This window comes from Mobula birostris, chromosome 16 (assembly GCF_030028105.1).
Source record: "Mobula birostris isolate sMobBir1 chromosome 16, sMobBir1.hap1, whole genome shotgun sequence".
In the NCBI taxonomy this organism is placed as follows: domain Eukaryota; kingdom Metazoa; phylum Chordata; class Chondrichthyes; order Myliobatiformes; family Myliobatidae; genus Mobula; species Mobula birostris.
The window spans coordinates 57194368-57220428 of record NC_092385.1 but is presented as its reverse complement, the minus strand read 5'-3'; positions in this window follow the sequence as shown (position 1 = coordinate 57220428).

Below are 26061 nucleotides of genomic sequence, written 5' to 3'. Positions count from 1 at the left end.
ATACTTCTTTTGTAATGGCTGGAAAAGGAGAGGGCCTGGGAGCCAAGGAGGATGTAACCTAAAAACATGTGGGAACTATATGTCTAGACGGACTAGCAATTTCATGATCTTGTAATGGACTGGGCGGAATTAATTCTCAGGAACAGGTACACCACCCTTAAGTGGACAAAGGTACATCATAATGGCCAGAAGAGAGGTTGGCATGGAGGACTCCAAGCTAGACTAAAATGGCAGGGTGCAAAAGTTCCTCTACACTGTATCTTGTTAGCAAATGTGCAGTTACTGAAGAACAACTCTGCTACTGTCTGTAAGATGGTATGTTCTTCTCTGACCGTGTGGATTTGTTTCAGGTACTCTGGTTTCCTCCCACAGTTCAAAGATGTACTGTTTGGTAGGTTAATTGTAAATTGTCCCGTGAGTAGGATAGGGTTAAATCAGGAGTTGCTGGTGACATGGCTCAAAGTGCCGAAAGGGTCTATTCCATAAAGTATCTCAATAAATAAATAAATAAGATTGAGGACCTAAGGGCAAGATTGCTGTATCAGAGGGAAATGAGGGATTGATTCCTTCTGTTTTTCATGGAGACATGGCTCACGCAAGACATGATGGATACGGTGGTCCAGCCTGTGGGGTTTTTGATCTACCAGACGGATCAATCCATGGAACATTCAGGGGAGGCAAGAGGTGGAGTGTCTGTGTTTTGTGAGAAACTCTTCGTGGTGCTCGGATGTGGCAATCTTGTTGCATTCATGTTCCCCCAACATGCAACCTCTGATGAGTAAGTGCCAACCATTCTGCTCCCTGTGATCCTGACTGCAGTTTGCATAATGCCAAAGGCTGATGTTAAGCAAGTAATTGAGTGCCACAATTTGCAAACAAGAAACAACCTACCTTGACACCTTTCAACTTATTGTTGGGGACTTCTTTCAGGCTTCTATGAAGAACTATCTGCCCAATTACCATCAGCATATAACCAGCAGCAACAGGGGTTCCACCATACTCTACCACTGTTATACCATAATAAGGAATGCCTACCGTTCAGTTTGGGAAATCTGATCACTTGGCTGTCCTCCTCCTACCCACATACGGGCAAAGGCTACAGAGATAAAGATAACAAAGAGGTTGTTACCGGAGGCAGAGGATTGCGTCAAGTCGGTGGACTGGAATGTGCTCAGGACTCATTAGAGGATCTGAATGAATATGCTGCCTTTATCACGGACTTTATAAAGACAGTCGTAGATGAGTGTGTCTCCACAAAATCATTCAGAGCCTCCCCCAACCAGAAGCCCTGAATGAACCCAGAGATCCAAAATCTGCTGAGGACTAGATCAGTGGCGTTCAGGTCGGGTGACCAAGTAAAATGCAAGAGGTCCAGGAACGACCCCTGGAAAACCATCTCACATGCAAAGTGGCAATCGCAGACTAAACGTGACTCACTGAAAGGAGCTTGACAGCCGTGGCAGGCTTGAATACTATCAACGCCTGTAAAGCAAAACCAAGCCACACAGCTGACAACAAGCTTTCAGTCCTAGATGAGTTCAAAGCCATTTATGTTCACTTTGACTGCAAAAACATGGAGGCACCTTCACGAGCTCCCACACCCTGTGAGTTCAGTCTGATATGAGAACATCTTTCAGGAGGGTGAACCCAGAGAAAGCATCGGGCCCGGACAAGGTACCTGTCTGAGTAGCGGAGACCTGCGCTTTTCAGCTCGCTGGCACGTTCACGATATCTTTAACGTCTCCCTTTGACAGTCTGTGGTACCCGCCTGCCTGAAGCAGGCTTCAATCACACCAGTGCCCAAGAAGAACATAATAACCTGCCTCAATGACCATCATCCAGTAGCGCTTACATCCACTATGGCGAAGTGCTTTGAGAGGTTGGTGATGAAATACATCGACTCTTGCCTGAGGAGTGACTTGGATCTGTCCCAGTTTGCCTGCCATCATGATAGGTCAACATCAGATGCCATTTCATTGGCTCTTGGAACTCTGGAAGATCTGGACAGCAAATGTGGGAACATCTGGACAGTGAAAGTACAAGCATCAGGGTGCTCTTCATTGACTACAGCTTGGCATTTACTTTTATACTTTATACTTCATTGTCGCCAAACAATTGATACTAGAACATACAATCATCACAGCGATATTTGATTCTGTGCTTCCCGCTTCCTGGATTACAAATCGATAGTAAATATTAAAAATTTAAATTATAAATCATAAATAGAAAGTAGAAAAATGGAAAGTAAGGTTGTGCAAAAAAACCGAGAGGCAGGTCCGGATATTTGGAGGGTACGGCCCAGATCCGGGTCAGGATCCGTTCGGCAGTCTTACCACAGTTGGAAAGAAGCTGTTCCCAAATCTGGCCGTACGAGTCTTCAAGCTCCTGAACCTTCTCCCAGAGGGAAGAGGGATGAAAAGTCTGTTGGCTGGGTGGGTCGTGGCCTTGATTATCTTGGCAGCACTGCTCCGACAGCATGCGGTGTAAAGTGAGTCCACGGACAGAAGATTGGTTTGTGTGATGTGCTGCGCCATGTTCACGATTTTCTGCAGCTTCTTCCGGTCTTGGACAGGACAACTTCCTTAGTATCACCTCCTCAAAACTAATCAATAAGCTCCAAGATCTAGGCCTCAACATGTAAGTGGATCATCAATTTCCTCACTTGCCGACCCCAGTCATTTCAGATTGGCAACAACATCTCCACGATCTCCAACAGTGCAGGTGCACCACAGGGCTGTGTGCTTAGCCCCCCGCTCTGCTCGCTTTACACCTATGACTGTGAGGCTAAGCACAGCTCCAATGCCATATTCAGGTTTGCTAATGACACCATTCTTGTAGGCCAAATCAAAGGTGGTGATGAATCAGCATAGAGGAGGGAGATTGAGAATCTGGTTGAGTGACACCACAACAGCAAGCTCTCACTCAATGTCATCAACACCATAGAGCTGATTATTGACTGCAGGAGGAGGAAGGCGGAGACCCATGAGCCAGTCTTCATTTGGGCATCAGAGGTGGAGAGAGTCAGCAACTTTAAATTCCTCGGTGTTACTTTTCAGAGGATCTGTCCTGGCCCAGCACGTAAGTGCAATTACAAATTAGAATTAGAGTTTTATTTCCTACATCCGTCTCACAACACGAGGGAGTAAAATCTTTATGTTGCATCTCCGTTGAGATGTACAAGCAATAAAGAGGGGAAGTGTGGGAGGATATTGCCCAGACACTAAGATCGTATACATAATTGTTTTGTATAGATGTATGTACAGTCAGATATGCGATCAGATCAATGTGTATTGATAAATCTGATGGGCTGGTGAAAGAAGCTATCTTGTTGGTCCTGGCCTTAATGGTGCGTTACCATTTGCCAGACGGAAGCAGCTGAAACAGTTTGCGGTTGGAGTAGCTGGAGTCCCTGACGATCCTCTGGGCTCTTTTTATGCACCTGCTGCTGTAAATGTCCTGAATAGAGGAAAGTTCGCATTCACAGATGTGCTGGGCCGTCTGCACCACTCTCTGCAGTCCCCAGTGATCAAGGCTGGTACAGTTCCCGTACCAGGCGGTGACACCGCCAGTCAGGATGCTCTTGATGGTGCCCCTGGAGAAAATCCTGAGGATTTGGGGATTTGTGCCAAACTTCTTCAGCCGTCTGAAGTGAAAGAGGCGTTGTTGTGCTTTTTTCACCACACAGACAGTATGTACAGTCCAGGTGAGACCCTCAGTGTTGTGTATACTAAAGAACCTGAAACTACTCACCCTCTCAACTACAGTCCCATTGATGTCAATAGGGCCTAGCCTGCCTCTGTTCCTCCTGTAACTGTGGTAAACCATATATATATATATGTTGTAACTGGGTTACCTGTCTGGACACGCCCCTCTGCTGACTGCCCCTGTGGCTCCTCCCACAGACCCCTGAATAAAGGCAATTGGGCCATTGCTCCTCCTCTCAGTCCAGGGCAGATACTCAGCATGCTGGAGGTCACATTTTACTGTGAATAAAAGTCTTTCAGTATTTACTCTACTTCCAGTCTTTTGGAGTTATTGATGGTGCATCAATTTTATTAATAGTAATTTTAAAGCATGGAACACATCCTGAGACCCGACAAGCTAGACCTCGACCTGCAAACACCTGAGCCGGAAACACTTTCGAACGCTGGCTGGCCTGCTTCGAATCATACCTAGAGGAGATTGAAGTGACCGAGTCCACCGCGAAGCGCAGAATTCTCCTCTCCAGGGACAGTCCACTGGTCTACTTGATGGTCAGAGACCAGCCGAGCTACGACGGCACAATGAGCGCCCTCAAAAGACAATACCTGCGGTCGGTAAACGCCATCGATGCGCACAATCGCTTAGCAACGTGGCAACAGCAGGCCGGGGAGTCGAGCGCTGAGTTTTTCCGGACCCTACAGACACTCATGCTGACCTGCGACTGCCGGGAACTGACGGCCGAAGAGCATGCGGAGCTTCTAGTGAGAGACGCCTTCGTCACGGGGACCAGGTCAGTGTATGTGCACCAGCGGCTGCTGGAACACGCCGATTTTACCTTATGTTCGGCGACTGAGCTGGCCGACACGCTGGAGGCCGCTCTCCACAACTCAGGTGCTCTCCAGGTACGCGATCTCCTGACGGCCTCGTGGACATTGCAGACCCCGCAACCCGTCAGCGAATTGACCACGGCTGCTGCCAGTCGCAAGTCGGCGAAGTGCTACTTCTGTGGACTTGAGAAGCACCCCCAGAAATGCTGCCAAGCTTGACAAGCTACCTGCTCCAGCTGCGGAAAGAAGGGCCACTTTGCCAAGGCCTGTAAGTCCAAACCGCGAGCGGGATTGAGCAGCGCCGCGTGCGAGGCATGGGGGTCGCCATCTTGCCTGCTGCCATCTTGCGAGACATGGTGGTGGCCATCTTGGTCGGTGCCACCTCGCACCAACTACGACCCACAGGTGCTCACCAGGTACCCCACCGCACTGGACTAAGACAGTGACTCAACTCTGGCCTCCGTGACCCTCGACCAAAGCGCTCCCCACCAGCTCGCAAGGTCAATGATGGACATCCTGGTGGAGGGGCACAGGACAAGCTGCCTGTTTGACACAGGCAGCACGGAGAGTTTTATCCACCCGGCCACGGTGCAGCATTGTGGACTCATGATACGGCCGGTAAGTCAGAGGGTCACCATGGCCTCCGGGTCACATACAACAGACATCCGGGGGGATTGTGTAGCGACACTAGTGGTGCAGGGCACAGAATATCGGGACTTTACGTTACTGATCATGCCTCAACTGTGTGCCCCTGTGCTATTGGGGCTCGACTTCCAGAGCCACCTGAAAAGCGTGACAATGAAGTATGATGGGCCCCTCCCGCCAAATACTGTCATAAATACCCTGTTTTGTAGAGATATGTCACGTACCCCGCTACTGACCACACACACACACCAACCCGCGCATCCCACCCAACATCATGCCAACTGCCACACTACCAACACCACTTGCAGCCTCTCCACCCTCAGGATCCCTCCCCCACTGCTGTTCGCCAACCTGACCCCCGACTGTAAACCTGTGACAACTAAAAGCAGGAGGTACAGCGCGGGGGACAGAGCCTTCATTAAGTCGGAGGTGCAGCGGCTGCTCAGGGAGGGGGTCATTGAGGCAAGCACAAGTCCTTGGAGGGCGCAGGTGGTCATTGTTCGGAACGGGGAGAAGAATAGGATGGTTGTGGACTATAGCCAGACCATCAATAGGTTCACACAGCTCGACGCGTACCCTCTACCCCGCATCGCGGATATGGTCAATCAGATAGCACAGTACAAGGTGTACTCAACCATAGACCTAAAATCCGCTTACCATCAGCTCCCCATCCGCCGGGAGGACTGCCCTTACACTGCCTTCGAGGCGGACGGCAGGCTTTATCACTTCTTGTGCGTCCCCTTCGGTGTCACGAATGGTGTATCTGTCTTCCAGAGGGCAATGGACCAAATGGTGGACCAGTGCCAACTGAAGGCCACGTTCCCATATCTGGAGAACCTCACCATCTGCGGTCACGACTGGCAGGATCACGACTACAACCTCCAAAAATTTTTCCAAGTGGCCAAAGGTTTCAATCTTACCTATAACAAGGACAAGTGTGTGTTCGGAACCACCCGACTTGCTATCCGTGGGTGTGTCGTGGAGAACGGAGTCATTGGCCCTGACCCCGACCGTATGTGCCTCCTGTTGGAACTCCCTCTTCCCAACACCCTCAGAGCCCTCAAAAGGTGCCTGGGCTTCTTTTCATATTACGCCCAATGGGTCTCTAACTACACAGACAAAGCCCGCCCCCTGGTCAAGTCCACCACATTCCCCTCTCTGCCGAGGCCCGAGCGGCCTTCAGCTGCATTAAGGGGGACATTGCCAAAGCAGCAATGTATGCGGTGGATGAGTCCATTCCCTTCCAAGTGGAGAGTGATGCCTTCAACTTCGTGCTGGCTGCTACCCTCAACCAGATGGGAAGACCGGTGGCGTTCTTCTCCCGTACCCTTCAAGGCCCTGAAATTCGGCACTCCGTGGTAGAGAAAGAGGCCCAGGCCATAGTGGAAGCTATTAGGCACTGGAGGCACTATCTTGCCGGCAAAAGGTTCACCCTGCTGACTGACCAGCGCTCAGTCGCATTCGTGTTTAGTTACCAACAGTGGGGCAAAATCAAAAATGATAAAATTCTGAGGTGGAGAATCGAACTCTCCACCTTCAACTATGACATCATGTACAGGCCTGGGAAGCTCAACGAGCCCTCCAATGCCCTATCCCAGGGAACATACGCCAGCGCGCAGATCGACCGGCTATACGCCCTACATGTAGATCTTTGCCACCCGGGGGTCACCCGGCTTTTCCACTTCGTGAAAGCCCGGAACCTGCCTTACTCCCTTAACGAGATCAGGACGATAACCAGGGACTGCCAAGTCTGCGCAGAGTGCAAACCGCACTTCTACCGACCCGAAAAGGCACCACTCATCAAGGCCACCCGACCCTTTGAGCGACTGAGTGTTGACTTTAAGGGCTCCCTTTCCTCCACCGACCGCAATGTGTACTTCCTTAACGTAATTGACGAGTACTCGCGGTTCCCCTTCGCCATCCCCTGCCCCGACACCACTACCACGTCAGTTATAAAAGCCCTGCGCAAGCTCTTCACTCTGTTCGGATACCCATGCTATATCCACAGTGACAGAGGGTCCTCGTTTATGAGTGACGAGCTGCGCCAGTACCTGCTGGCTAGGGGAATTGCAACCAGTAGGACCACGAGCTATAATCCCCGGGGGAACGGACAGGTAGAGAAGGAGAATGGCACGGTGTGGAAAGCCACACTCTTAGCCCTCAGGTCAAAGGGACTGCCGGTCTCTCGCTGGCAGGAGGTCCTTCCCGAGGCACTCCACTCCATCCGCTCCCTGTTATGCACGGCCACCAATGCCACCCCTCATGAGCGGCTCTTTTCTTTTCCCAGAAAGTCGACCACTGGAACCACCCTACCAACTTGGCTGACGTCCCCAGGGCCAGTGCTGCTCCGGAAACATGCGAGGAGCAATAAATACTCCCTGATGGTCGAGAGGTTTCACTTACTTCATGCGAACCCCCCAGTATGCCTACATGGTTTTATCTGATGGGCGGGAGGACATGGTCTCCGTCCGCGACCTGGCGCCCGCAGGAGCACCGGGCCCCTACCCTGAACACTCCGTGGTGACTATTGACCCCGTATCCACCGATATATATACCCACGAGACACCTCGCACTCCAAGCCCTACACAGACACCACAGGACACTCCCATACCGGGCTCGATGCACACACACACACACACACACACACACACACACACACAGGATTACCGACACCTAATGTGCTGGCACCTGAAGTCAGGCCGGAGCCAGCACAACCGCCATCGCCGGTGCAATCACCACCGGTGCTACGTAGATCGCAGCGACGGACTCGACCGCCTGATAGACTTGACCTGTAAATATACTTATTTAAATACTGTCTGACACTTCACCCCGCGGGACTCTTTTTAAAAGAAGGGGTGAATGTGGTAAACCATATATATATATGTTGTAACTGGGTTACCTGTCTGGACATACACCTCTGCTGACTGCCCCTGTGGCTCCTCCCACAGACCCCTGAATAAAGGCGATTGGGCCACTGCTCCTCCTCTCAGTCCAGGGCAGATACTCAGCATGGTCGAGATCACATTTTACTGCTAATAAAAGCCTTTCAGTAATCACTCTACTTCCAGTCTTTTGGAGTTATTGATGGTGCATCAGTAACCTACCATCAACTCCATTTTTTTGACATTGAGGGACAGGCTGTTTTCTTAGCACCACTGTGTCAGGGCATTGACTTCTCCTCTGTGGGCTATCTCATTATTTTTGGAAATAAGGCCTATCAACATCGTGTCACCTGCAAATCTGACTCAGCAGATTGGAGCTGTGCGTGGTCACAGTGGTGGATATATAGGGAGTAGAGGAGAGGCGTCAGAACACAGCCCTGGAGGCCCTCCTGTCTTGAGGGTCAGAGGGGCAGAGGTGAGGGTGCCCATCCTTACCAACTGCTGGCGATCCACCAGAAGTCCAGGATCCAGCTGTACATAGCAGTGGCTCTACTTTCTTAGAAGTTTCTGCAGATTCAGCATATCATCTCAAACTTTGACAAACTTCTATAGGTGCATGGTGGAGAGTATTCTGACTGATGGCCCGGTATGGAAACATGAGTGGATACAGTCCAGTCCATCACAGGTAAACCCTTCCCCACCGCTGGGCACATTTACTGTCGCAGGAAGGCAAAACCTGCCGTCAGCAACCTCCAGTTTCCTGGCCATGCTCACTTCTCGCTGTTGTCATCAGGAAGGAGGGATAAGAACCTCAAGTACCACACTACCAGGTTCCGGAGCAATTATTTCCCCTCAGTCACCAGGCTCCTGAACCAGAGGGGATAACTTCACTCACCCCAACACTGAACTGATTCCAGAAACTATGGACTCACTTTTAATGACTCCATTCCTCGTGTTTTCTATATTTATTGCTTTTTATATTTTCAGTGTAGCATTTGAACAGTTTGTTGTCTTTTGCACACTGGATCTTTGTTCACCCCTGTCATGGGCGGGGCGGTTGCTCATTGATGTTATCTTGTTTCTTTTTGCTGTGAATGCCGTAAGAAAATTCATCTCAGTGTAGTAAATGGTGACACATATGTACTTTGATCATAAATTCACTTTTAACTTTGAGCACAAACATGGTGTAAAATTGAGCCTTGCAGCCGGCCAGAGATGGCAGAGCACCCGGTGTTCTGGGGCTGTAGGACTGAAGGTATCGCAAGGGGTAGAGAGGTGAGGAAGATCTGTAAGTCAGTGGGAACAGGGCTGGTCACAAAATCAAACATCAGCATTAATTTCAAGAGAATTGTTTAATAACTTTAAGGAATGGTGCTCCCAGGCAGACAATCTTTAATTGGTTTTCTACTTTGGAGTAAAAACTACAATCACTGAATAATAGGCATCCGTTAGTCTCGTGAGACCATGGATTTGTGCCTTGGAATATTTCCAGGGCGCAGATCTGGGCAAGGTTGTATGGAAGACCAGCAGTTGCCTATGCTGCAAGTCTCCCCTCTCCACACCACCGATGTTGTCCAAGGGAAGGGCATTAGGACCCATACAGCTTGGCACCGGTGTCGTCGCAGAGCAATGTGTGGTTAAGTGCCTTGCTCAAGGACACAACATGGTGCCTCAGCTGAGGCTTGAACTAGTGACCTTCAGATTACTAGACCGACGCCTTAACCAACACAATCACTGAATGTTGCCTCTGTATTTCTTTCTTCACAGGTGCTGCCTGACCTGCTGAGTGTCTCCAGAATCTTCTGTGAAGCCTGACCAGAGCCAGGATATCACTCTCCAACCAAATATCCTGGGTGTGGTCATACTTCACAGAAAGAATTGTCCCTTAGCCTGCCTGCGTCAAGGTTTGGGTCCATGTTCAAGCTCTCATCCTCCCAGCCCACATGCCACTGTTGGAGCGTCACACTGTCCCTGCTCGGACAGAGAACTGGCTAGCTTGCTGAGGTGCTGAGGGTGTGCTGACTGGGCTTCTGACTCTGTACCAGGGATATTTTACTCTGCTCTCAACATGTCCACCACATCCTCCTACTGTTGGTCACATGATCTTCACAGCCTTCTTGCTTTGACTGACAGCAATGCTCACTATCTGCCGGTGACCTCCTTGGCTGACGCCCACGGTTGTATCAGTTCCATACATGTTTCCTTTTATTGCTATTCAGAGCCAACTCAAACCAGTGTCCTGGGTCTTCCAGGGCACTCTGGGAAGGTTAGGATCAAAAGTTTAAATCCAGGAGAATTTGAACTCTGTCGGATGGTGGGAGAGGAGGGTGACCCAAGGCAACAATCACCTGGATGAGTCATTCCTTGCCTGGGATGACTGGTCACCATTGTAACTCCAATAATATTCCAGCAGTGGGCCCCAGATCAAGAAAAGCCCAGAGCTCACATGGTCAACTGTACGAGTTTGCTGTTGGGAGCAGATTGAGCACAGCTCCTCGTCCCAACCCTGCCTCTTCTCGGAGATGAGCTCACACTTGCTGAGCACACATCACGACAGGGCCTCTCGTTGTCCGATGGGCGGAAGGCGTGTGGGCTCAGTGGTTTAATCAGTGGACCAGTGACTCGCAGGCCTGATTAGCAAAGTACAGATCTGAGCCTGAATCTGGGGACAGCTGTGGAATTTAAATTCAATCAGGAAATCTATTCAATTGCGAATACAAGGCTTGTTGTCAAAATGTGTGGATTGTTGCAAAAACCCATCCGGTTCACTAATGCCCTTGAAGTAGAAAAGTTTTTAACCTCTTCTGGTCAAGAAGGTATTCCCTTTCATCAGTCCGAGTGCTGGGTGTGAGTTGTGATGTGAACTTGGCCTTGTACACAAACTCGGTAAAGCCCCCTGTTACAGGACAGATGTCGTTAATCCAGAAAGAGTGCAAAGAAGATTTATTGTTGCCAGGACTCGAGGGTCAGTGTTATGAGGACAGGCTAGGACTTTATTCATTGGAGCATAGGAGATTGAGGGGTAACTTTGCAGAGGAGTATAAAATCATGAGAGGTATAGATAGGCTGAATGCACACTCTTTTCTTCCCCGGGAAAGAGAATCAAGAACTAGAGGGGCAAACGTTCAAGATAAAAGGGTGAAGCTGTTTTCGCTCCCTGAAAAAAGATGGTGGCAGAAGGTGGCGACTCTTTGCGTGTGGTTCTGAAGGGAATCAGCAAATATTTCTGATTAGGACTACTTTAGCTGAAATCTACAGTCATGGGTACTTCAGTAAGTAGCATTATTTTGAGATGTTTAAAAAAATCTATTGATCCTCAAAATCAGCGGACTCCATACTGCAGACCCAGGTAATAAGCGGAGTGGCCCTTAAAGAAAAAGGAAACACAGAAAGTGGACTGGGCTGCAAATAAGATTGAAACACAGGGCCCGGAGACCCCACTCCCTACCATCCTGCTGGCTAATGTACAGAAGCAACAGTGTAAGATTGAAAGACAGGGCCCCAAAGCCTCCATTCCCTATCATCCTGTGGGCTAATGTACAGTCTCTAGAAAATAATATTGAAGAACTCAGAGTGAAACTGCAGTACCAGAAGGGCATCAGGGACTGCTGTGTACTCTGCTCCACGGAGACATGGCTCACCCCGGCACTCCAGACACAACACTGCAGCCCGAGGGCTTCACCATCCACTGATTGGACAGGACAGTAGAGGAGGCAGAGTAGGCTTCGTGATGCACTCATTGTGGTGCACAGATATGGTGGTTCCGTCTCAGTCCTGCTCCCTGACCTGGAACATCTGGCAGTCCAGTGTCATTGGAGCTTTCCACTGTCTTCCTGGTAGTGGCGTACATTCCACCTCAGGCCAATGTCAGGCAGGTTCTGGAGGGGCTGAGCACCATGATCATCAATCATGTCAGACCGCATGCTGATGCCGTCCCGATAATTGCTGGTGATTTCAGCCAGATCATCTTGAAGAGGTCTGTGGGGAACTACAACCAACATGTCATCTATGGAACCAGAGGAGCCATCACACTTGACCACCATTATACCAACATCAAGAACATTTCCTGTTTCCAGGTTCGGATATGGCCGAGGTGCGGAGTGAGAGACATTGAAGCAGTTCGATAGTTCAGACTTCAATACGAGCAGTGTTAAAGGGAAAATAAAACAATAAACGCTAGGCCAAACAGGGTCGTTCACTAAAACTCTCAAATGGAAAATGAAGCCTACACTGCGGCTGAGAAGAACATCAAAACATTAAACAAATACCGATAGTCTTCAGACTTGAAAGCCCAATATCTCAGGGAAGGTCGAATGCAAAACAGCAGCAAAGCATTGCTATGCTCTGTTCAAGTCTTGACAAGCACTATGAAGTTAAATACTATCATGATTAAATAATAATTAGCTGATACATGCAAATTCACAAGCGCAATTGCCATATGTACTGCGCTGCCGAATCCGTGGTTGTGACAGGGCCCCCTCTCTAGGCACAGCCCCTGAGGCGACATAGACCTGTGTCCGCTGGAAGTCCTGGATCAGCAACTTGTCCAAGATGTCCTTCGCTGGGATCCAAGTACCTCCTTCTGGGCATATCCTTCCCAGTCCACAAGGTACTGGACCTTACCACATACCTGGCGAGATGCCAGGAGGTGCCGCACAGCATAGACAAGGGAACCATCTACCAGGCGGGGAGGAGGGGGAGGTGGGGTGACTGGGGCCAGGGGCGAGGTAGTAACCAGCTTGAGCTGGGGAACATGGAATACTGGGTGGATCTTCAGTGATGCTGGTAAACACAATCTATGGGACACCTTGTTGACAGCCTTTTCCACTACAAACGGTACCACGTAGTGTGGTGCCAATTTTCGGTTCTTGACTTTCAGGGAAGATCCCTTGATGCCAACCAGACTACTCTCCTGGCTTGAATGGCCTTACCTGTCGACGGAGCCGATCAGCCTGCCGGGAATGTTGTCTCTGGGCGCGCAGCAGAGAAGCCCTGGCTCGTCTCCAGGTGCGCTTGTAGCGCTGGATCAGCTGTTCAGCAGCAGGAACTCCCACATCGATCTCCTGATCAGGGAAGAGTGGGGGCTGGAATCCCTTCTCGCATTCAAAGGGAGACATACCGGCGGAGGACGACTGACAATAGACAATAGGTGCAGGAGTAGGCCATTCGGCCCTTTGAGCCAGCACCGCCATTCACTGTGATCATGGCTGATCATCCACAATCAGTATCCAGTTCCTGCCTTATCCCCATAACCTTTGATTCCACTATCTTCAAGAACTCTATCCATCTCTTTCTTGAAAGTATCCAGAGACTTGGCCTCCACAGCCTTCTGGGACAGAACATTCCACAAATCCACCACTCTCTGGGTGATAAAGTTTTTCCTCACTCCATTCTAAATAGCCTACCCCTTATTCTTAAACTGTGGCCTCTGGTTCTGGACTCACCCATCAGCAGGAGCATGCTTCCTGCCTCCAGCGTGTTCAATCCCTTAATAATCTTATATATTTCAATCAGATCCCCTCTCATCCTTCTAAATTCCAGTGTATACAAGCCCAATCGCTCCAATCTTTCGACATATGACAGTCACGCCATCCCGGGAATTAACCTTGTGAACCTACGCTGCACTCCCTCAATAGCAAGAACGTCCTTCCTCAAATCTGGAGACCAAAACTGCACACAGTACTCCAGATATGGTCTCACCAGGGCCCTGTACAGCTGCAGAAGGACCTCTTTGCTCTTATACTCAACTCCCCTTGTTATGAAGGCCAGCATGCCATTAGCTTTCTTCACTGCCTGCTGTACCTGCGTGCTTGCTTTCAGTGACTGATGTACAAGAACACCTAGATCTCGTTGTACTTCCCCTTTTCCTAACTTGACTCCATTTAGATAATAATCTGCCTTCCTGTTCTTACCACCAAAGTGGATAACCTCACATTTATCCACATTAAACTGCATCTGCCATGCATCTGCCCACTCACCCAGCCTGTCCAAGTCACCCTGCATTCTCATAACATCCTCCTCACATTTCACACTGTCACCCAGCTTTGTGTCATCTGAAAATTTGCTTATGTTACTTTTAATCCCTTCATCTAAATCATTAATGTATATTGTAAACAGCTGCAGTCCCAGCACTGAACCCTGCGGTACCCCACTGGTCACCGCCTGCCATTCCGAAAGGGACCCGTTAATCGCTACTCTTTGTTTCTTGTCAGCCAGCCAATTTTCAATCCATGTCAGTACTCTGCCCCCAATACCATGTGCCCTAATTTTGCCCACTAATCTCCTATGTGGGACTTTATCAAAGGCTTCCTGAAAGTCCAGGTACACTACATCCTCTGGCTCTCCCTTGTCCATTTTCATAGTTACATCCTCAAAAAATTCCAGAAGATTAGTCAAGCACGATTTCCCCTTCATAAATCCACGCTGACTCGGACCAATCCTGTTACTGCTATCCAAATGTGTTGTAATTTCATCTTTTATAATTGACTCCAGCATCTTTCCCACCACTGACGTCAGGCTAACCGGTCTATAATTCCCTGTTTTCTCTCTTCCTCCTTTCTTGAAAAGTGGGACAACATTAGCCACCCTCCAATCCACAGGAACTGATCCTGAATCTATAGAACATCGGAAAATGATTACCAATGCGTCCACGATTTCTAAAGCCACCTCCTTAAGTACCCTGGGATGCAGACCATCAGGTCCCAGGGACTTATCAGCCTTCAGACCCAACAGTCTATCCAACACCATTTCCTGCCTAATATAAATTTCCTTCAGTTCATCCATTACCCTAGGTCCTTCGGCCACTATTACATCTGGGAGATTGTTTGTGTCTTCTCTAGTGAAGACAGATCCAAAGTACCTGTTAACTTGTCTGCCATTTCCTTATTCCCCATAATAAATTCACCCTTTTCTGTCTTCAAGGGCCCAATTTTGGTCTTAACTGTTTTTTCTCTTTTTTTTTGGAGGTTATCGTGGGCGATCTTTGCCAAAACCAATTGGAAGCTCTGGGACGTGGGGTCGGAAGAGGCATGACAGTGCGGAGTTGTCTCCAACTCCTGGTTCATTCTCAGTCTGGCCATTAGATTGAGAGTGGAACCCAGACGAGAGGCTGGCCATGGTTCCTACAACAGAGCAAAAAGCCTTCCAAAAGCTGGAAGTGAATTGTGGTCCACGATCAGACACTCCGTCTTGAGGAAAGCCTGGAGCCTGAACACGTGTCGAACCATGAATGTGGCAGTCTCATGAGCTGATGGGAGCTTGGGGAGGGCAATGAAGTGGGCAGCCTTGGAAAATCGATCAACAACGACCAAAATGGTGGTGTTTCCATCAGACAGAGCCAGACCAGTGATGAAATCTGCTGAGAGGTGGGATGAGGGGTGGTGGGGCACAGTTAGTGGACATAACAGACCCACAGGACGCTGGCGTGATGTCTTGTTCCGAGCGTAGGTGGGACAGGCAGATACAAAGACGTGGACATCCTGGGACATAGATGGCCACCAAAATTGTCTCTTTATAAACTCCTGAGTCCATTGAATTCCCAGATGTCCGGCCAGACGGGAGGAGTGACTTCATTCCAACACTTTGGAACGCACCGCAGCAGGGACAAGCAGCTGGTTGGGAGGAACCCTGTCCAGGCCTGGATCTGATTGCTGGGCCGCCCTCACCTCTGTCTCTATCCCCCAGATCACCGGAGCAGCGATACACGAGCGAGGAAGAATGGGCTCTGGATCGGCACTGTCCTCAGATCCGTCAAACTGTCAGGAGAGAGCCTTTGTTTTCTTGCTGCCGGGATGATAAGTGAGGATGAAATTGAACCGTGTGAAGAAGAGAGCCACTGGGCTTGACGAGAGTTGTGTCTCTTAGCATCCTGAATATAGGAGAGGTTCTTTTGATCTGTTCAGACCAAGAATGGATGCTCTGCCCCCTCCAGCCAGTGTCGTCATTCCTCCAGGGTCTCTTTGACTGCCAGAAGCTCCCTGTTCCCAACGTCGTAATTCCTCTCGGCCAGAGTCAAGTGAGGGGAAAGAAAGGCACAAGGGTGCAGCCGGCTATCGGCAGATGAGGGCTGAGAGAGCACAGCTCTAATGCTTACATCGGATCCACCTCGACAATGAATGGCTGAGATGGGTCTGGATGTTGCAGCAGTGGGGCAGTGGTGAAACGTCGCTTTGGCTCAGAAAATGCTTGGTCGGCATTGTCCATCTAATGGAATCCTGCCGAGGTCTTCTTGGTAAATGCATTAATTGGAGCTGCAAAAGAGCCGAAATTCCGGATGAAGCAGCAATAAAAGTTCGCAAACCCCATGAAGCACCGTACCTGTTTGACTGTAGACGGTTTGGGCCACTCTGCAACTGCCTGAACTTTACTAGGGTCCATTTGAGCACTGGATGGGGTCAGTATATAGCCCAAATATGACACCTAGTCTTTATGGAATTCACATTTTTCGGGCTTGGCGTACAGGTTATTTTCAAGAAGGCGTCTGAGAACTCTCCGTACATGCTGGACGTGCTCCTGATGAGAGCAGGAATAGATAAGGAAGTCATCTAAATACACAAACTGGTTCAACGTGTCCCTGAGCACTTTGTTAGCCAAGGCCTGGAATACGGCGGGGACGTTGGCCAGACCAAAAGGCACCACCAGGTATTCATAGTGGCCATTAGAGGTGTTGAAAGCCATTTTCCACACATCCCCTTCTCTTACGTGAATCAGATTGTGAGCATTACGCAGATCAATTTTGGAGAATATTGTTGCTCCCTGGAAATGTTCAAATGCAGATGCCGGCAAGGGAAGAGGGTAGCAGTGAAGTTGTTCAGGGACCGATAATCGATGCAGGGACAGAGCTTGCCATCTTTCTTGCTCACAAAGAAGCCCGCTCCTGCCAGCGAGGTTGACGGACAGATAAACCCCATGCTCAATGCCTCCTTGATGTATTCCTCCATGGCCACTGTTTCAGGAGGAGAGAGGGAAAAGAGCCGGCCCCGGGGAGGACTAGTGCCAGGTAGGAGGGCTATGGCACAGTTGTATAGCCAGTGTGGGGGCAGGGTGGTGGCCTTTCTTTTACTGAAAACCTCAAGGAGATCCGCATATTCAGCTGGAGTCCCAGACAGGTCCACATCCTTAGCTGACACAGGAGGGGATTCATGGAATGGAGCTTGAGCTGGACCCAGACAGGTAGACAGGCTTGTCTTCCTCCGAGGAAACACTGAGAGGATGCGCCAACCCCCCAGCTCAGCACGGACTCCAGCACGTCAACAGATGCCTCTGCTCTGCCAACACCTCCACACGTCCTCCGCAGCCCCTCTCCTGGGCGGCTGCAGTAGGCGACACTGTGGCATGAGGGTCTGGTTCGCGCAACAACCGAGGCAACGCAGCTCCCTGCTGTCAATTCCGGCACCGGACTTGCGGTATTCTACATTTCCAATGTCCACCACGGTCTTACGATCATCTATCGAATAACTCACTCATGGGGCAGACCTGCAGTACTTTGTGTTTTTAATATCCAGCAGTGTCTTACAATCATAAAAAAGATGTAAAGGACGAGCAATTACACCTTTGGTTGGACCCGGAGAAGCTGCTGCGACTGTGCGCGCCGCCATCTTGCCGGAATTTTTACCAGAATTCTATCTTGGTACACTTACTGTACAGTGTAAAGATTTATGTTTTGGATGCCATGACACATGTACTTATCTCTAAGCAATAAAAAGAAAACAGAACACAAAATATAATGTTAGATTGATAGAGGAAGTGCAGTGTAGTGGGCAAGCAAGGACCACGACAGGGTAATATACAAACATCAAGAGTTCACCCTTTCACATATGATAGCTCTATTCAAGTGTCTGTTGGAAGATTGCCAGACCTGTAAGTAGGTTTAAGAGAACATTGTTAGTAATTCTTAGTCTTAGAACTGAGATTTAAGAGAATAAAACAATTAATATAATGAAAGACGAGCTCATTCTCAAAGAGTCGCCACACTTGGTCACCATTTTGGATAGCTTCTGTGGTGATTTCAGCTCGGCGACGCCAGCTGTAAGCATCTTCAGAGGTCCTGAGCTTGTGAAAGATTCGACAAGGAACTTCATTCTTTTCTTTCTTGTTAGTCTACACAGTACATTTTGCACTCTGTGGGGAAGCCAATAATATCTCCTAGGTGGAAGTGCAGACAAATTCTGTCTTTCCGTTCTGCATTGGAAACAGATCAAAGCAGCATCTTGCCTCCTGTTGCATTTCCCACAGGTGTGTGCTTTTGGCATCAAAGGACCCCAAATGTTTTGAACATCAGAGCTGAGATCCAGTTACACATCCAACCCTCTCACAGCTCATCACACTCTAATTACCCTACAGCTACTGCCGTGAGGGGTGTAACACAACAACAGGATATATAGAACACTACAGCACAGGAAACAGGCTATTCGGCCCTTCTAGTCTGTGCCGAAACTTTATTCCGCTAGTCCCATTGACCTGCACCCGGTCTATAACCCTCCAGACCCCTCCCATCCATGTATCTATCCAACTTATTCTTAAAACTTAAGAGTGAGCCCGCATTTACCACATCAGATGGCAGCTCATTCCACATTCCCACTGCTCTCTGAGTGAAGAAGTTCCCCCTAATCCTTTCCCCTTTCACCCTAAGGCCATGTCCTCTTGTATTTATCTCTCCTAATCTAAGTGGAAAGAGCCTACTTGCATTTACTCTGTCTATACCCCTCATAATTTTGTAAACCTCCATCAAATCCCCCCTCATTCTTCTACGCTCCAGGGAATAAAGTCCTAAGCTGTTCAACCTTTCCCTGTAACTCAACTCCTGAAGACCCGGCAACATCCTAGTAAATCTTCTCTGCACTCTTTCAAACTTACTGATATCCTTCCTATAGTTAGGTGACCAGAACCGCACACAATACTCCAAATCTGGCCTCACCAATGTCTTATATAACCTCACCATAACATCGCAACTCCTATACTCAATACTTTGATTTATGAATGCCAGGATGCCAAAACCCTTCTTTACAACCCTGTCTACCTGTGACGCCACTTACAGGGAATTATGTGTCTGAACTCCCAGATCCTTTTGTTCCCCCACACTCCTCATTTACTGTGTATGCCCTACCATTTACTGTGTATGTCCTGCATTGATTTGTCCTTCTAAAATGCAACACCTCACACTTGTCAGCATTACATTCCATTTGCCATTTTCTGGCCCATTTTTCCAGTTGGTCCAGATCCCTCTGCAAGCTTTGAAAGCCTTCCTCGCTGTCCACAACGCCTCCAATCTTAGTGTCATCAGCAAACTTGCTGATCCAATTTACCACATTATCATCTAGTTCATAGACAACAAACAACAATGGTCCCAGCACAGATCCCTGAGGCACACCACTAGTCACAGGCCTCCAGTCTGAGAAGCAATCATCCACTACCACTCTCTGTCTTCTCCCACACAGCCATTTTCGAATCCAATTTACAACCTCTCCATGGATAGCTAGTGTCTGAACCTTCTGAGCTAACCTCCCATGTGGGACCTTGTCAAAGGCCTTACTAAAGTCCATGTAGACAACATCCACAGCCTTTCCTTCATCTACTTTCTTGGTAACCTCCTCGAAAAACTCTACAAGATTCGTTAAACAGAATATATGAAATCAGAATATATGGGAACTGACATAAATCGGGGGGACCTCTTTGTCAAGCACCTTCACGAGAAGAGGCGGAAGTTCCTGATGGCCACATATTTTAATTCTACTTCCCATTCCCATTTGGACATGTCAGTCCATGGTCTTCTCTACTGCCATGGTGAAGCAGCACACAGACTGGAGGAACAACGCCTCATATTCCACCTGGATAGCCTCTAATCTGACAACATTGACGCCAATTTCTCCAACTTCTGGTAATTCCTACCTCCTCCCCCTTCCCTCTTTTTCCATTTCCCATTCTGGCTCCCCTCTTACCCTTTCTCTTCACCTGCCTATCACCTCTATCTGGTGCCTCTCCTCCCTCCCTTTCTCCCATGGTCCACACTCCTCTCCTATCAGATTCCTTCTTCTTCAGCCCTTTACTTCTTCCACCTATCACATCCAAGCTTTTCACTTCATCACCCCTCCCACCCACCTGGCTTCACCTATCACCTGCCTGCTTGTACTCCCCCACCCCCCCACGACCAATCCCACCAGTTCTTATTCTGGCCTCTTCCCCCCCTTTCTTTTCAGTCCTGAAGAAGGGTTTTGGCACAAAATGTTGACTATTTATTCCCCTCCATAGATGCCGCCTCACCCGCTGAGCTCCCCCAGCATTCTGTGTGAGTTGTCCTAGGAAGGATGTGCTGAACCTGGAGTGGGCCCAGAGGAGCTTCACAAGAATGATCCCAGGAATGAAAAGCTGAACATGTGAGGAACATTTGATGTCTCTGGGCCCCAGACTCAATGGAGTTCCGAGGATAAGGAGGATCTCATTGAAATCTACTGGATACTGAATGGCCTGGATAGAGAGGATGAGGGGAGACTTTAGAAACCGAGGGCACGGCCCCAGAAGAAAGGGACATGAGATGAGGAGGAATTCCTTCACCCAGTGTGTGGTCAATCTGTGGAATTCATTGCCACAGAGGGCTGTGGAAGCCAAGTCATAAGATGCATTTACAGCAGAGATTGACTGGAAAGTGGGTTAAGGGTTATTGGGAGAATGAGGTAAAGCATATTGGCCATGATTGAATGCAGAGCCAATTGAATGGCTGAAACTTTGCTCCTATATTTTATGGTGTTATAGTCTTCTGAGTGGTGATTGGACATTCTGCTACGCCAGCCACTCTGATCACAATTAATCAGATTTGGCTCAACTCTACTTTCCTGCCTATTCCCTGTGGGTCACAATTCCCAGTATAATCTGAGAATATAGTCAATAATTCTGTCTCCACAGCTTCCTGAGGCAAGGAGCAACAGCGATCCATAAGAAGAAATTCTTCTTCATCACTGCCTAAAATAGGCTGCTCCCAAGTTTGAAGTTCATCCAAAATGGACCAGATCTTCTCCACATCAACGCTGCCTCAGAATTCTTCATGCTTTGGAAAGATCACCTCTTCTTCTAAACTTTGGTAGGCAGAGATCTATCCTGCTTAACCTTCCTTTATCCCAGCAATCAACTTAGTGACCTGTCTGAAAACCCCATCCATTACCAGTATGAGGTAACGGCTCAGTTTTAGTTGACTCTTAGTGTTGTTTTTAGGTTCATAAGGATGGTTCTGGAGATCAAGAGGGTAGTTAGGGGTCTGGTTAAGGACAGGAATGTAGAGGACAGACCAGACTCCAAGGCCAGCAACACAGACAGGGTACAACTGCAGACCTGGCTGGGATGTCTGGCCGGATGTTGGGCAGACAGACCAGTGCAGATGAGGGATGGTGACCCCACCAGGGTCAGCGAGTTGTCAACAGGTTCTCAGTACAAGTTCAATTGTTATTCATGGAGACACAGTGTTCCTCTGGGGCCAAGGTGCAAAACACAGTCCATACAGTCACACACAGCACGTACAGTCACACACAGCACATACAGTCACACACAGTCCATACAGTCACACACAGCACATACAGTAACAATAGCACATACAGTGACAAAGTATTAGCACAGGTCCCTGAGTGGCCTGGCCTGAGGTTTGATGGTGCATGGGGTTTTGTGCTGGAGCCATGTTTCTGCAAGAACAAGTACATAGCAGTTCCTCATCTTGTGCTGGGTCAGCCACAGACAAAGCCAATATAGCTTGACTTCCAGTGAGTGTCACACTGAGAGCAGCACTGATGGGAGAGCTGGCTTGCAGGGGCCAGCCCCCAACCTAGTATGCGTTCCAGCACACTCGCCGCACCTCATTCCTCTCCAACACCACCTCTGTACCTCCTTCCCTGAGGTGGTTGTACACCACGGCACAAGGGCCTGATCCGCACAGCAGCCGAGGCCATGCAGCTTCCCCACCACTGGTATCTCCAATGAACTAGTGGACCAGACTTGCAATGTCCAACAGTGTCTTGTGATCAGAAGAAAAACATTTAAGACGAACATTTGCACCATTTGTTGGAACGTGTGCTGCCTCTGGCACCTTCTCCCCAGGGTGGCTTTAGCAGGTGACAACACGATACTCAATAAGTCTATACTGCACAACCGCTCTGCCATCGCTCAACTTACTAGCAAGGTATTCTTAATATCCAGTGATGTCTCTTGATCATAGGAAAAACGTGAAGGAGGAACAATTGGACCTGGAGAGGCTGTTCTGACCAGGCGTGCTGCCATCTTACCAGAGTTGGAGTTCTGTGAGGCAGGAGGAATGAGGTCCAACGGCCCCATTGACATAAATTTGGTGAGACCAGAGTTCCAGGTCTAGTGTTCTGGGTCTGCTATCGGTGAGTCCGGAGTCTGAAGACTAACAATCATCGGGTCCTGTGGTCGATACCAAGGAGCAAAGCCTGAGGGTTGAATTGGAAGTCTGAAATTTGAGGCTCATTGGCTGGGGCCCCTAAGTCTGTGAATCTCTGCGAGTCTGCTGGGGTAGTCAAAGGACCAATATCTGCATGTCTGAGAGTCTGAATCTGTGTCCACTGGAGACTGAAGAAGATGGCTGGTCTTGGTGGAAGAAGACTGCATAAGTGTGAGAGGAAGGAACAGGGTCTGTTTTGTTGTGATCTGTGTTGTCCTGCCAAGCATAGTGGGCATGCTGTGTTGGGGCTGGTATGTGGGGACACTTGTTTTTTCGCCCGCTAGCTGCTCCACGTTGGCCGGGTCCTGCAGCTGCTCCCGACCGTACCAGGCGGTGGGGGCGGGCAGGTGGAGCAGCTAGCGGGTGAAAACAAGTGAGGGGGTGGTGTCATTACCACACCACTAGGTGATCATCCCAACGGCGGAGCAGGCGGAAGAGGAGACATCTCCCAATGGCTGCAAAGGTGGATGAGGATGCCCAACAATGGGTAGGGAGGCTTGCGAGCACGCCGCAAGAACTGCCGTAGACCCACAACACTCAGGGCTTGTCTACCTAGCGTGTGAAGCCTGGATTTGGCGGACTGCGCGGAAGAAACCATCACTGGTTGAACGGGCAGAAAGGCGATTCTCAGCAATGCGTCGTGGAGCGCTAAGAGGGCACAGTGAGACACACAGAACCCTGCTGGCCATCCACTGCATCCTGACCTATCTCCAGCCGTCTCAACTATGTCTTGCCACTGGGTCCAGATAGGCCGGGACGAGAGAGTGAGGCTGACAACCTGCGCAACTCTCCCTCACTTTAATCCAAGTCAAGCACAAGTCATCACTTCAAACCCAACACGGAAGAAAGTGACGGCGCTAAACCTTGGCACATGGAACGTGAGAACTCTGCGAGATAACATCAAGGCAGACAGACCAGAGAGAAGAACTGCACTGGTTGCAAAAGAGCTAGCTCGCTACAACGTGGACATAGCAGCTCTCAGCGAAACGCGCCTAGCAGACAAGGTCCAGCTGACAGAACGTAGTGGTGGATACACGTTCTTCTGGAGCGGTCACAGCAGCACTGAACGTCGAGAAGCAGGCGTGGGATTTGCCATCAATTCTAACCTTGCCCGTAAACTCACCAAGCACCCAGAGAGCATCAACAACCGCCTGATGACACTTCAGCTCCCACTTGCAAACAAGAAGAGTGCTACGCTGATTAGTGCCTACGCTCTCACCATGACCAACCCAGATGACATTAAAGACAAGTTCTATGAAGAACTCGACGCCCTCATCTCAGCAATCCCACAGTCAGAGAAGCTCATCGTTCTCGGGGACTTCAATGCCAGAGTAGGGACAGACTACCAAACCTGGGAAGGGATCATTGGAAGACACGACACTGGCAAGTGTAACAGCAACAGCCTTCCGCTCCTCAAGACATGTGCCACAACACGATCTTGTCGTCACCAACACCCTGTTCCGCCTACCCACCCGTAAGAAGACGTCATGGATGCACCCACGCTCGAAGCACTGGCATCTGATTGACTACATCATCACCAGGAAGAGGGACAGGATGGATGTCAGAGTGATGAGACCCATGTGTGGTGCCGACTGCCGGACCTACCACTGCCTCATTGTGTCCAAGTTCAGGCTTCGCATTCTGCCCATGAGAAGACCCCAAGGGCAGAAGACTGCAAAGAGGCTGAATGTCTCCAAGCTGAAAAGCAGCAGGGTTGCAGAAGAATTCGTCGATGACCTTGAAGGCAGACTGCCAGACACACCACAGGAAGACGGGACCAGCATTGAGGAACAGTGGACGGCCTTCAGAGACGCTGTCTACACTACCGCCCTTGAACATCTCGGACCAGCAACCCGAAGAAACCAAACTGGTTTGATGAGAATGATGAAGAAATACAGGCACTACTAACGGAGAAACACCAACATTACAGAGCGCATCAGAACGACCCCACGTCGCTAGCCAAGAAAGATCCCTTTACCAACGCAAGAAGAAAGGTGCAGAAAAAACTTTGCGAGATGCAGGACAGCTGGTTCAGCAAGAAGGCCGATGAAATCCAGGGCTATGCAGACAGCCACGGCATAAAGCGCTTCTACGATGTGCTTAAGGCTGTATACAGACCCCAGTCCTCCGGCTCCTCACCCCTCCTCAACGCAGATGAGACACAGCTGCTGTCAGAGAAGAAGCAGATTCTGGATCGGTGGGCTGAGCACTTTAACAACGTCCTTAACCGCCCTGCCGACATCAACGACGAGGCCATTGCCCGCCTGCCCCAGGTAGAGATCAACAAGAACCTCGACACCCTCCCCACAGTAGATGAAGTCAGGAAGGCAGTGAAGCAACTCTCCTGTGGCAAAGCGCCAGGACCCGAGGTATACAAAGCAGGAGGCCCTGCCATGATGCAAAAGCTGACTGTACTCTTCCAGTCCATGTGGAAAAAGGGACAGGTCCCGCAACAGCTGAAAGATGCCAGCATAGTCCACATCTACAAGAGGAAAGGCAATCGCCAGTCTTGCGACAACCACCAAGGCATCTCCCTCTTGTCCACTGCGGGGAAGATTCTGGCCCGCGTCCTGCTCAACCGCCTTCTCCAACATCTTGAGCAAGGTCTGCTCCCAGAAAGCCAATGCGGCTTCCGTGCTGAACGTGGGACCGCGGACATGATTTTTACTGTGCGCCAACTCCAGGAAAAATGCCAGGAGCAACACAGCGACCTCTTCGTGACCTTTGTCAATTTAACCAAGGCTTTCGATACGGTCAGCAGAGAAGGCTTGTGGAAGATCATGGAGAAGTTTGGCTGCCCCAGCAAGTTCATCACAATCATCCGGCAGTTCCAGGACGGTATGATGGTGAAAGTTCTGGATGACGGCGACGAGTCGGAGGCCTTCCCAGTGACAAATGGCGTCAAACAAGGCTGCGTTCTTGTTCAGTATGGTATTCTCTGCCATGCTGACAGGTGCTTTCCGTAACTACGAAGAAGGAATCCACGTCAGGTACAGGACTGACGGCAGGTTGTTCAACCTTAGGCGCCTGCAGACAGTTAAAAAGGTGCGAGAGACTGTCATCAGAGACTTGTTGTTTGTTGATGACTGCGCACTCAACGCCAGCACAGAGCAGGAGATGCAGCGTGAAATGGACTGCTTCTCACAAGCCTGTGACAACTTCGGACTCACTATCAGCACCAAAAAGACCGAAGTAATGTACCAGCCTGCCCCAGGAAAGCCATACCAGGAGCCGCGCATCACGGTGAAGGGCCAGAACCTCCTTGCAGTCGACAACTTCACCTACCTGGGCAGTATACTCTCTCGCGCAGTGAACATAGACGCTGAGGTCAACAACAGGATTGTCAAAGCCAGTGCCGCCTTTGGGAGACTCCGTGAGAACGTCTGGGAGTGGAGAGGACTCAGCCTTACCACCAAGCTGAAGGTCTACTGTGCAGTGGTCCTTACCACCCTCCTTTGCGCCAGCGAGACCTGGACTGTCTACAGCAGACACGCCAAACAGCTCAACCACTTTCACCTGAGCTGTCTCCGCAGACTCCTCCACATCAGGTGGCAGGACAAAGTCC